Source organism: Monopterus albus, unplaced genomic scaffold, assembly GCF_001952655.1.
Source record: "Monopterus albus unplaced genomic scaffold, M_albus_1.0 scaffold97.1, whole genome shotgun sequence".
Lineage (NCBI taxonomy): Eukaryota > Metazoa > Chordata > Actinopteri > Synbranchiformes > Synbranchidae > Monopterus > Monopterus albus.
This window is the reverse complement of record NW_018127977.1, coordinates 343,282-356,849: the sequence shown is the minus strand read 5'-3', so window position 1 is coordinate 356,849 and position 13,568 is coordinate 343,282. Positions and strand designations below refer to the sequence as shown.

The 13,568-nt window shown below is 39.7% G+C and overlaps 1 protein-coding gene across 12 annotated transcripts in view; it reads left to right on the top strand.

The window, feature by feature from the left end:
- LOC109965182 (teneurin-3) overlaps positions 1-13,568 on the top strand; it is a 620,836-nt gene that overhangs the window by 300,936 nt on the left and 306,332 nt on the right. For all 12 annotated transcript variants that reach the window (XM_020608995.1, XM_020608997.1, XM_020609006.1 and 9 more), the window contains one exon: positions 4,490-4,546. The gene's annotated coding sequence lies outside the window, so the exon portion shown is untranslated. The remainder of the gene's footprint in view (positions 1-4,489; positions 4,547-13,568) is intronic.

Below are 13,568 nucleotides of genomic sequence, written 5' to 3'. Positions count from 1 at the left end.
TTCATCAAGTATGGACTACTTTTTCGGCTGGCGTCAGCTGCTAATGCCTAAGGCATGGAGCGCCCCCGCTGGCAAGTCTGAGCACACCGGTATGAACAATCCCTTTACAACCCACACACTAGACCAAGCACCAAATAGACTCTTGACAGTAGGTTCCTCAGCAGGTTTGGCTCCATTCATGGCACTAATTCAAAATTAAATGGGGGGGGGGGGGAACTATTTTTTCACCCCTAAATCACAAACTATCTTTACACCCATAAATCACACAGTGCCACATCTGCATTTAGGTCCTAAGAATATAACGGTTACAGTGGGGAGTGGAACAGTGATTAAAATATACCTTCTGAACAATTTAAGAGTTAAACAAATGATGGAAGTTCTGCTTCAGTAGCTCTAGTTGCTGTAGGGGAATGTCATTTGTACCATCACGAATGGTAGTATCTGCATGGGGATGAGTGGTAAGAAGACTTGAGAGTTTATCTGTAATATTCCAAACCTTAATAATAATAGGGTACATTTTCAGGCATCTGACCACTTTTGGAGTGTTTTTGAACCTTTGGATGGGGAAACATTTATAAAACTTTACAGTGTTAAAACCTATTTACAAAAAAAGGCAAAATTGGACTATTTTTGAGAACTAATGACGAAATCAAACACTTTAAAGTCACTATACTGCATATACCTATGTACTGTCACTGGTATATGGACACCTGAAAATAACAGCCATAAAAAATATTTGTCATTTTAAAATCATGGGCATTAATCTGCTGCTACAACAGCTTCCACTATTCTAGTTTTAGGTTTTTCACCAGCTGTTGGAACCTGGCTGTGGAGGTTTGCTTCCTTTCAGCCATAAGGGCATTAGTGAGAATAGCCACTAATGTGGTGGAATAAGGACTGTCTTGCAGCTGACCTACCAGTTCAACCCAAATGTGTTGGATGTATCATCATTGATGGATCATTATATATATTGGAACTATACAGTATGCATTGTATATAATTTGGAAAGCTTGATTAGCTTGACTTGGAGCACTGAACTGCTCTTAGATTGGTCTGTGATGATGTATGCAAATATGCTCAACTAATAGACAGATGGACTCACATTTTGGCTCCAGTGTAGGCGAACTGTAAGCGGATAACTAAAGTGTCATATGTTAAAGAGGTGGAGAGGTGACAGGGTAACATGTGTCTCATTATCACTACAACAGTGCCAACCAAATGCTCTTTAGACCTTCTTTCCTCTCCTCCCCTTTATCATTTGCATTTTCCCAGCTCAAGTGATATCTGTCCTAAAGTTAAAAAAAAATCTAAAGATACTCAGTTGATAGTGTTATAAGGGAAAACACACACACACAAAATAAACAAAAAATGAAAAACAGCAAAATTCTTACATTTACAATCAGTTTTCAAAGTTTCAAAATTTATCTGTGAATTTGGATAAATTCAAGTAGATCTTGACTTCTGTATCTTCATCTTGATAACTGACTGATTGTTTTAGTACTGTGTTCAATTCAATTCAGTTATATTTGCATAGCACCAACTCACAACAAAAATCATCTCAGGGCACTTACCACTCAGATCTAGACCTTATAGTATTCAATATAAAATAAAAACATCTTTGCATACAAATTTGACATGTATAAAAGCTTAAAATACAGTCAGCACATGGGGAACCGGAAACTATGTAGGTGTGGATGTGAGTGTAAATGTGTTTCCTTCTGTGTGTGTGTGTGTGTGTGTGTGTGTGTGTGTCCTGGAAATAGGCGTCCAAAGACTGGAAATCTGTCCAGAGTGCATCCCTGCCTTTTGCCAAAGTGGAGGCTGGGACAGTCTCTAAAGGTCCCTTCCAACATGCAATGTGTAACATTGCTTCCTTCATCAATCTGTTGCCCTATATTGCAGTAAAATTTTATAATGACCATGTTTAGTCATGTTAAGCCTGTGAAGCATAGAGCACAATGCTCATATGAATATGAATATGAAATATTTTTGTCTTTTTGTGGTCTCAGCACTGGAAAGTAACCTGAAGGAAGCACTTTTTCATTTTTCTCACACACAGCCTCTGTGTCAACTTGTCTTGCAGATGAATCTCCTCATAGTTTGATTTGTTTACATGTCATGTGTTAGTTTTTTGCTGGATTTTTAGCTTGTAAGCAGTTTGTATGAGTCAAAGTTGAAACCTTTGATGATCACTGTGATTTTCTGAGGGTTTTTCCTTATCCTTTGCCTCACATTGCCAGAGGAAAGTGTAAATACACTTTTAAAAATGGGCTCAACTGAAAGTAAGGGAACAACTCATCTACAAGTTAAAATGATCTAGTTTACAGTACAGTATTTCATCAGGTATATTTCCTCACATTCAAGACGTTATATTTATTACAGTACAAAACAAGTACATGCAATGTATCTACAAACATTTGTGCCTTTCTGATAATGACCGCATTCAACTCAAGCCGTGTAAGAAGTGCTGCATGTACTGTGTGTACTGTATATGTGTATTTACAGTGCATTTATTAGTGACTTATGTTATTGATCATTTATTGTTTTTATGTAATATTTATTACAGAACTACTCATTTCATATATCAGAAGACTGATTTAAACCCGACTCACACACTTGTTGTATTCATATTAACAGTATTCACAATGTATTTCACAATCCCTTTCATAGGGGTGGCTGTGCCCTGCTGCTAAATCACTTTGGCTTTTTTCAAGGAGTTGGCTTTTCTGTATGAAGAGTTGTTATGGGGTGAATACTTGTTTATTCATCGACATGGAGTAGATTTGGCTGTTGACATGAATTAGTGAGTAAATATGAATTTCTCTCTGCTCTCTAAAAGCTCTTCTACTGATTAGTGAGAGTAGGGGAGAGATATAGAAGAGAGGGGGGCGTGGGGTGGAGAGAGAACGATTTGTTTATCAGACACTTTCCCCCCTCAAATCTGATTAGCTCAATGTCACATTGAAGAGTTGGACTGCTTCAGTCTCTGGTGCGTTTGTGTGTGTGTCTTCCTTCATGCAAGCATTTTGACTCTGAGTTTTTATTTGATCACTATAAAAACATTAGTTGCTTGATCTCCCTCATTGTGATTTTGTGTTTTATCTTTCACGCCTCCCTCCCTGTCGGCCACAGACAGTTTCTCTTGTTGCCTTATACAGCATTACACTAAAGTGAGCTTTATACTCCATTCAGAACCGCTTGTCAGATAGCTCTGATGTCCAGTGTGGTTGGACATCAAAACATGATGAGTATTAGGCCGAGTCAAAGTTTAGTGGTGGACACAATCTCCATCACCTCATATGTATTTAACCTTGAAATGGAGGAGTGCTCTCAAACTCAAACACCATAGAAATTCATGACAACAATGAAATATTCATGCACATTTATGAGTGAACTTTCAGAGGGACCTGGACATAGGCCACTTCTGAATGAAGGCGTAGTTGTTTTCCCCTCAAATATTTCAGCCTCTTTTCCTCCTCTTTGTCTTTCACATTTCCTTGTTTTCCACCCATTTCTCTTATTATGGTGGGGGTTTTTTTAGAAGTGATTTAAGAGTTGAAACAAATATGATGTGGGAACAAATAAAGGATAGCTTCATCTTGAGAAATGGAACCAAGACAATTGGTTCAAAGGTTTGTCAAAATGCACAGGCCATATTTTATCGACTTTGCTTTGAACAAACAAATTCTCGGTATTGATCTGTTTTTCATGCAAATGAAATTGGCTAAAATTATTTAAATTGAACAACTTTATACCACCTCATACTAAACTTGCTAATACTAAGATTAGGTTAGTTATCTCTTTACTGATGAGATGGTTAAGTAAAGTCACAACTCCCCCTAATGTTTATGTTTGTGTGACTTTCTAACCTTTAGGAAGTCTGCTGGATATCCAGAAAGAATTGTGTAAATTCGGTGTATGTCCACCTGCTTCCAAATTTCACTGAAAGAATCACAGCCTTAGTCCTGCTCCACCATGCCTGTTCTTCATAGATACATTGTTACATTTAGAAAATACTGTCCCTTTGATACTGTATGGTTGAATCAAATACTCAGCCTCTGCAGGTTTATAAGGATGGCAAGTCACCTTGACCTCATGTCACTTAAAATTTGAACCATGAATCAAAGATACTGTAGATAGATAGATAGATAGATAGATAGATCCTGGCAAGATACCTTCTGCAGCTGCACAAATAAATAGTTGAAGAAGTTTCTAAAACAATTTGGTGTTAAACAGTACATGACAATAACAACTCCTATGTCAGAGTGGATGCTTGAGCATTCAAGGCCTGTGATACTGACTGCAGCTTACATCACGATCTGATGTTCATTGTTGACACCATGCAGCTTTCTTCCTTAAAAGTCTGTACTAAGCATGCAAACACGTACAGTTACAGGAAATTGGTTAACGTTGCTTTTGCAGTTTATACCTGGATCCAGACCCTGGTCTCTTATTGGTTTAATACATTTTCTTGTCTTTCTCTCCTTAGTCTTGGAAGACAGCAGCAGACCAGTGCCATTTAATTGCTAGACCATTCAACAAGTTGGTAGGTTCTACTCCCACTATATGATCATATCCTATTTGTGTCTCTTGTGTTACTCACTGGAACACTGTTTATCTGCTTCTCAGTTTTTCCATCTTCAATATAATTCACTGACTATTCTGTTCGTTTTTTCAAAACTGTTCTTTCTGCCTCTCTGTCTGAATCTCCCATTAAAGAGTGAGAGGATTAGTGCCAATTTGCCTTGATTAGGCTATTCTTCTCACAGTTGGGGGAGGGATGGGGGTGCTGCTAAAAACCTGTTCTACAATTTGAACACGTGCAGTGACAAAGTGATTGCGATCAATAACAAATGAGCTGGGAAAAAAGAGGGGAAAATGAACAAGTAGAGGAATGACTTGCCAATTTCTGTTCTTCTCAAGTGTTTATGGAAGGCAGCTCTTGAGGAAAAGCTGTTTCCGCTGAAGGACTCTGACAGGAGTGTGTGACATGTGTGTCATAGAGGATGAGGATGGTTGCACAGCATTCAACAGAGCTTGATTATGAGACATTTTTCTTATACTTACTCAGGTGTAAATGTGGGATTACAAACAGAAGGCTTTTTGTTAGTTTTTTTTCTTCTTGTTTCTGCCAAAAACACTTAAGTGCCAAGGTGACTATATGGTTGAAATATACTGCTCAAAAAAATAAAGGGAACACAACATAAGACATCCTAGATCTGAATGAATGAAATATTCTTATTAAATACCTTGTTCATTACATAGTTGAATGTCTTATTTTCCCTTGTGTTCCCTTTATTTTTTTGAGCAGTGTATGTTGTTAATCTACATTTATAGCAGACATCTTTTCAGAATGATGGTTCCCATTCACTCCGCTTGCTACAGCCTCCTAAAAGTAGCAGGTGATATAACACAATAAAATGATATGAATAACTGACTGATTGACACTGTGGACCTGAGTGACGATTAACTCAGCTTTGTTTGAAATTGAGATACTGTTTAACATATTTTTGTTAAAGTGACTGAACTGAACAACACATTGATTCCATGCTGTTTGACTAAACTGAAACAATTTGATTATTATGAACCTACAGTAGCATCATGGTATTCAGGAGGCAAAGTGAGTTGATCAGATTGGAATTACGTATATTGCTCTGTACATGTACAGTGAAAAGCTACTGTATATCCATTCTCCATACTGAATACAGTATTTATTTTGTGTTCTCCAGGCTCTGTGCTTTAGAACATTCAATTTGAAATAAAATAATGAATACTACATTAAAATGCCAAATCTCAGCTTTAATCTGAAAAGGTTTAAATCAATATTAAAATAGTGTGAACTCATATTTTTTTTTATACAGTCCAATATCACAAATAATACATTGAGGAAACTCAAGGGTCTTTACCGTCTAGTAGCATCCAACACCCTCTGTCCTTACAGCCTCAAATTGGATAAGGAAAACTCCACAATAGAAACATTTGGCTGGAAAAAATGGAAAGTGTCCTTGGCCAAGACACTGAACCCCCAAGTTGCCCCCAGTGGTTAGAGCCATCGGTGTGAGTTGGCGCCGCCGATGGCTGCCTCGCTTCTGTACTCTCCCACTGGACAGTAAGATGGTGCCAACAGCGATGGCAGCCTTGGTTACTCGCACTCTCTTGTGTTTGTTGTTTTTCTTTGTTTTCTCCGTCTTTTGAAACCCATCCTGGATTACTTTTACCAGAGAAGAACTGTTAAATATCAGACAACTCACATCGAACTACCTTTCTCTGATTTTTGTGAATGAAGAATGCTGTATAGACATTCTGATCAGAGGCGCAGCTGCCATATACGGGACCTGGAAGAAACGCCAGAAAGGGACCCAGACTCCACCCTCGTCTATTCACCTGCCAAATCTCCACTCCCTGGGCAACAAGATGGATGAAATTCTTCTCGTCAACAGAACTAACTCTGACTTTGCACACTCTACTGCTTTATGCTTCATAAAGACTTGCTTCAGTGGCTCCATTGCAGACAGTGCAATACAAGTACCGGGCTTCCAGGTGTACAGAGCAGATCGCATAATGGGGCTGTCCAGGAACACGAGAGGCGGGAGTCTGTCTCTACATAAAGGAAGGTTTGTGCACAGATGTCACAGTGCCACAGAGGACATGTAACATGGACTTAGAAACTCTTTTTTTTTATCAACTGCAAAGCCTTCTATTCTCCCTGAGAATTTTTGAACTCCATCCTGGTGGGTGTCTTATTCAAATCCGCAGGCCCACTAGCGCACTACAGCTCCTGGCAGAACAGATAACTAGCCTGGAGCTAGAACATCCCGACTCTCCACTCATTGTTCTAGGGGACTTTACCAGAGCAAATTTCACCCACGAACTGCCCAAATACAGACAGCACGCCACCAGACCCAACAGGGAACAAAGTCACACTGGACCACTGCTACACAACAATAAAAGACGCTTATCACTCTGGCCCCCGTGCAGCCCTCGGACTCTCAGATCACTGTATGGTCCATCTTATTCCAACCTACATGTTAGGAACGCTCTGGTAGGGAGGTGAGCGAGTAAAAAATGACGGACCCAGGTAGCTGACTTCGGTGCAAGAAGTGCTCTATTTATTTACAGTGACAATAAATATGTGTACAACCAGGTGAAGGAATACGGAGCAGAACCGGGTGTCGAGCGGCAGTCATTGAAAACATACAGTCAGTGATGGGATGATAAGGAGGAGGCCGGGCTGCGGACGCTAAGATTCACTCCTGGACTGGTCGTGGTGGTTGGTTGCTGAGGGGACAAAGTCAGAGAAACAGTAGCAAAATATATATATATATATATATATATATATATAAGACAAATAATAGGTAGGCATAAAATAGGGCTAGAGTCTAGAAAGAACTGGCAGGGAAGTAGACGATGAGCACGGTATAAATAGGAAGAAACTAATCAGGTGCAGCTGGTGGTGATTCAGGGGACATGAAGCAGGTGTGTCAGATAAAGAAATCAGGGGTAAGGCAGCTAAAATAGAGGGAGAGAAGTGAGAGAGGCAGGTGCAGCCGGGCAAACCTGACACTACAAGCAGAAACTTAAAGCTGTGAAACCTGTGGTCAAAACAGTGAAGAGCTGGACTGAAGAGGCTAAGTCAGAGCTACAGGCCTGCTTTGACTGCACAGATTGGAGTGTATTTGAGACTGCAGCTACAGACCTGGATGAACTCACTGACACTGTCACATCCAGTCCAGGGTGAGAGCCAGCAAACTCACACATCCAAGGCATCCACAAGAATAACGGTCAATAAAGGAAGTCTATAAGTCAATGCACAGAATACAGAATCGGAAGTGTTAGGCAGTAATTGGTGGTCACAAGGCAATCTGGGGTCAGAGCTGGAACAACAGGCACATGAAAAAATTCTAGAAAGTCTGAAGATGAGTTAAAACAATCTGGCAGCTTCCTGGTGGGAGGAAGCTGCTTATAAAGGGGTGTCAACAGGTGCAAACAGTTGTCACTGATTAGGGTAAAGAGTCAAGGCAAGACTGTAACAGGAAGTGGTGTCAGAATAAAAGCATAATACTGGAAGCAGAGGAAATTGAATCATTACAGGGACTGCATTACATCTTGCAACATCTCGACTCCCCAGGGACCTATGCATGGCCTTCAACACCATCATCCTGGACACACTCCACCCCAAACTAACCCAGCTCACTGTGCCTGCCCCCACCTGTCAGTGGATCACTAGTTTTCTGACAGACAGGCAGCAGCAGGTGCGGCTGGGGAAAACCACATCCAGCACCTGGACAATCAGCACAGGTGCCCCCCAGGGATGTGTGCTCTCCCCTCTGCTGTTTTCACTCTACACCAACAACTGCATCTCGAAGGACCCCTCTGTCAAGCTCCTAAAATTTGCAGATGATACAACAGTCATTGGACGTCCAATATCAGGACTATCATCAAGAAGGCACAGAAGAGGATGTACTTTCTGCACCAGCTCAGGAAGTTTGACCTGCCCCAGGAGCTACTGATACAGTTCTACAGAGGAATCATCTCGTCCCTTCTCTGCACCTCACTGTCTGGTTTGGCTCAGCAACCAAACAGGACAAGTACAGATTTCAGCAGACAGTCAGGACTGGAGAAAAGGTCATTGGTGCAAGCATGCCCTCCATAGAAGACCTGTACACCACACGGGTCAAAAGGAGGGCGGAGAAAATCACTGCAGACCGCTTACACCCGGGACATAATCTGTTTGAACTCCTCCCTTCGGGATGCCATTACAGGTCACTGTACGCCAAGTACAGAAAGTGATGGCAGGCCAAGAACTGGGATTGTGACAGTAGTCTGTAATGATCCTTTGGTATCAAATGCTGACTGAGAGCAAGCAATTAAATCACCGAGGTGGATTCTGAATCCATAGTAAGTCGAGGATCATTCAGTACAAGCAGATTACTGTTCTGAAAATAATACAGTGTTAGACACTGGTTACTAATTATTATGACACTCTGGGTCAACATGCTTTTTTAAGCAGAGGTTTAGGTACAGCAGTCTCATAACTGGCCAGAGACCTTTGAAAAGTGTAGTTTTTAGAGGGTTGAAGTAAGTAGCAGGTTTAGATTTCACAGTCAACTTAGTAAATGATTCAATAGATATACACTCACCAGCCACTTTATTAGGTACACCTGTACAATTGTATGCAATTCAAAACAGCACTTCCACCTTAACATCTGTGTTTATGAAGCTCAAAATGATTCTGTTTTGGGGAATATTGTCGTAAATGTATAAATTAAATTCTATTTTTATTATTGAGGTCATAGGTAAAGGTGATGTTGTACTGGATTACATTACAGTTAGAGGTGTCTCTATATTTTTGTCTTCCCCAGCTACATACATGAGAGGGTCAGAATAACAGGAACACCTCCTTTAACACCATCTTTAATATGCCTTTGTGTATGAAATGTGCTATATAAATAGAGCTGCCTTGCCTTGCTTAAGGACACTTGGTTTTTGTATCTTCTTTCTATAAACCAGAGTGGTGACCTCTTTCACTGTCTGGTTTTGGTTGTGATGCAACTGAATCTAAATCCAAAATAATAGACACAGTGTGTCAGTTTAAGTTTAATAAGAAAATGCTGTTAAATAATTTATGTGAGTGAAGAGAAACTCAGATCACAAACCTCTATCCAGTGGGATATTATCAGGTCAAGGGTGTTAGCACTTCAGTGATTAGGTTCACACAGACGAAGACTGGGTAAAAGTATCAGTGAGTGATAGAAAAGCTTTACTTAAGGGATAGCATGCCTTATTCAGTTCATTAATTATGTCACCAATTAGAATAGAAAATGAGATAAATATTCCAACATTTTATCAAAATTGTAATTAAATGGCAGCTAGATTACCACAGAGTATGTTGCCCTCAACAAAGTCATAAAGATGGATTTAAATAGAAAAGCCTCAAAAGACTTATAATAATAATATTGAGATGGTGGTTAAAGTGCCCATGGCACTTCTCCAGCCTTACAACAATTCTAACGTTACAGAAACAAGGCATTAACAGACATGTAATGTGTTTTTTTAAACATACCATTAAGTCCCACCAAGTAGTGGAAACATCACTCCCTTTCAAGTAGCTCCAGGGTCAGTAAATCCAACCAGTGGTTACTGCATCTTGCCCCACATGGCCACATACATTCCCAAAATAGTGAAATTACATAATATAACAACATCATGGATTGTTAAAATCCCCTCCTTGTTCCACATCACATCCCATGCAGCAGACACACTGACCTCAAGCAGTCAAAATAAACAGGTACTGTGCTCTGGGGGAATCCAGTGTTGATGAGCTGATCATTCACCACCGTGGGGGGGGGTAACCTCAGACCCTGTATTCTTCTCCACATCTTCTGGTCACAGTGCAGCAGCAGGAGGGAAAATATATCCACAAAACCCTGTGCAGTCAAAAAATTCCTTTTTTACAATGGCACTGGTGGATGTCAGGCAATCTCACATGAATGCGCAACCGCCTGGAGATTATGACCATTCAAGGAAATCTTTAAAATATTGTAAGAAATACAACTTTAAATTGTCAAGAAAAAAAAAAATATATAAACCGAGTTGCTTCTGCATAGAAGTAATAGAACATAGGTAGCTTTAGGTCACGTCTAAGATGATGATTCACCATTGGAACAGTGGTTAGTGAGAAGAAGGTTCCAGGTTCAAGCCCCTGGTCCCTTTTTGTGCGGAGTTTGCATGTTCTCCCTGTGCCTGTCTGGGCTCTCTCTGGGTACTCCGGCTTCCTCCCACATTCTAAAGGCATGAGGCTTAGGTTGACTGGTGGCTCTAAATTGCCCGTAGGAGTGAGTGGGTGTGTGTGGTTGTTTGCCTCTAAATGTCATTTCTAAGATAGACTGGTGACCTGTCCAGGGTGTACCCCATCTCTCACCCAATGTCAGCTGGGATTGGCTCCAGACTCACCCCCCTCTGTAGAACCCCTTCAGATTAAGTGGTATAGATAATGGATGGATTTTGTTTTGAGTACATTTGTTTTGTGGTACCATTCAAAAGCACCAAATCTTTGATTTACATAAATAGAAAATGTGTAATATGGCACAGAAGAGAGATAGTCTCAGTGTTACAGATCTGACTATCAGTTTGCATTTTGAGGACTACCTTGTTCTGGATTAATTAATACTGCTAGCGCAATTTAAAATTGCACCACCTTTACACCTATCAGGCTCCCTAATCACCTGCAACCTGCCAAGTGGCAAGTCCTTAATGTTTATTCCAGTAGGATGAGACCATTTGCTTTGACCAGGTTGGGACAGTTCCAGGATGCAGGCCAGCTTTGAATATGTTGTTTGTGAACATTTTGCCGACATCTTGGGGGATATTTACTCAGTCTGTTGCAAATTACTGTCAGGCGTGGAAAATATTGTGGAACCACTGTTTTTAAAAAAAAAATTTATACTACTGATGATGTAAATAAGCACAACCTCAGCTGTGTTAATTTGAATACTACTCCACTTCAGATTTGCTGTCTCAAGGCTGTTGTGCATGTGTGGTCTGAGAGAAAGTTTAGAAGAAAGTCTACATTTACAGCCACCAAGCTTTAATATGGTTGAAGAAATCAACAAATGCATTTTGGAACGTCACTCACATAGGCTCCTGACAGTCCAATTATTTTTTATTTCATTCAGTGGTTGAAGCATGGTTTGACCTGACAACCTGTAAAAGTCCATCCCATTTTCATCTGGTAAGCGATGTGATTTGCAATCACCCTCTCCCTTTTCAAACATGTTAACTCTGGCGAGCTCTCATCTGACTAACTGCTGTCACACTAATAGCAGAACTGCAAATTTTACACCTGCTTTCTGCTAATGTCGAATTTCATTCACAGGTCCCTCTGCCACAGCAGTGGGAAATCAGGTGCTGAGGGTTTTTGGATAAATTTTCCATCTCTCCTCCCTAAATGGGAACACCTTAAAATACATGTTGCATGAGGCCCAATGCACAAATTGCTACAGTGCTGCATTTCCTCTGTTTCCTTAGCAAATATGAACACACAATTTTACTGTTTAGAGCCAGAAAATGACCCACAAAACCTTAATAAATATCCCCCATTGAATATTAACATACTTAAAAAGTGAAATTTTTAAGTTAGCATTACATTTTCAAATTGGAGAGATAAAAATATAATTTTTTGGACACCAGTTTTGCTGGCTGCAAAACTATTTTCTGGAAAAGAGCAAACTCTAAACATTTTATATAATCTTGTTAATTTGATAGTACCTGTAGATAAAGAAGAATAATTTGACAAATGTTAAAATATGTACCTGTAGTGCAAACTGAATATACTGTATTTTCATAGGTTATTCTGAGCTTCTAGTCTATTTTCTACACAAATGCTTTAGGGTAGTGTTGAGATTTCTGTAGAAGGGTGAGGGCATAAATGCCAAAAAATAATGAAGTAAAATCAGAGTAAGGCAATACTGTTTACTCTGTACAAATCATGTTATAGCTGTAGTAGAAGAAAACAGCATTTTATTAACATAACTATAATATTCAATGAACATTTAAATTGATTTTGGTATATATTCAGCTAGTATTCATTTTTACACATTGTGTGGGGTGCATACATAAGCTAAAAACATTTCTTTTTACAGCTTCTGATGGAAGAGTCAAATGCACATGCAGGTCATTTCTGCTCTGTTTGCTCCACTCTGCTAGCTTCTCACACTACACATAACACTGCGAGTACCCCCACGTGTTTTGCTGTCTTACACCCAGTGCAGCAAAACACGTATATCTATCTTCCTTTTTATTCTCAAGTGTGTCTTTTCAGGTTGACCTGTCACTGGCAGCTGCTGCCTCTCTCCATCTCACTGCCGTTACATTATTTTTCTTATTATAGGTTCACAGAGGAGTCCAGTGAATGAACTGTGTCTTCCATTTTTGTGATGGTTATGTTAAATATTTGTGTGTTTTCACAATGCATATATTATTACATATCGCATGCAGAAATTATATTATCCCTTGCTCTATTTTAACTTGATTTAATATGTTTTAGTTTGCTGGGCCTCAGCGGCACATTGTCCAAGCCCAGTGTGATTAGGCATTTAAATTTAATGACTGAAATCATGTGAGAGTAGACGTTATGTGATAATACATTTCTCTTGACTTAATGTAGTTCCTAAAGTTGTAAAACAGTAGGTGGTTTCAAGACATTAAAAAAACATAGGAACAAACAGCTCATTTATGACCGGGCAGTCATATGAATATGTTTGTAGTGACTACTGACTCTTGGTCAGATGATTAGTAAGGCCAGCTCTCCTACTATGGTTGCATACTGAAAAGAGAGAGTAAGAATCAGACTGGAAAAAAGAGTAAGTGTGAGAGATGAAGTAAAGAAAACTTAAACAGGCAGGGAAACAAATACTATAATTACAAGTATACCCCAGTATTTTTGATATTCACCATCAGTGGTTAATATTTTCTTCATTTTATCTCTGTGCCCCTGGATTCTTCACATCTTTGGTCGGGGCAAAATAACCTTGATTCACCATAAAGAGAGTATAAACTTCTGTTTCTAT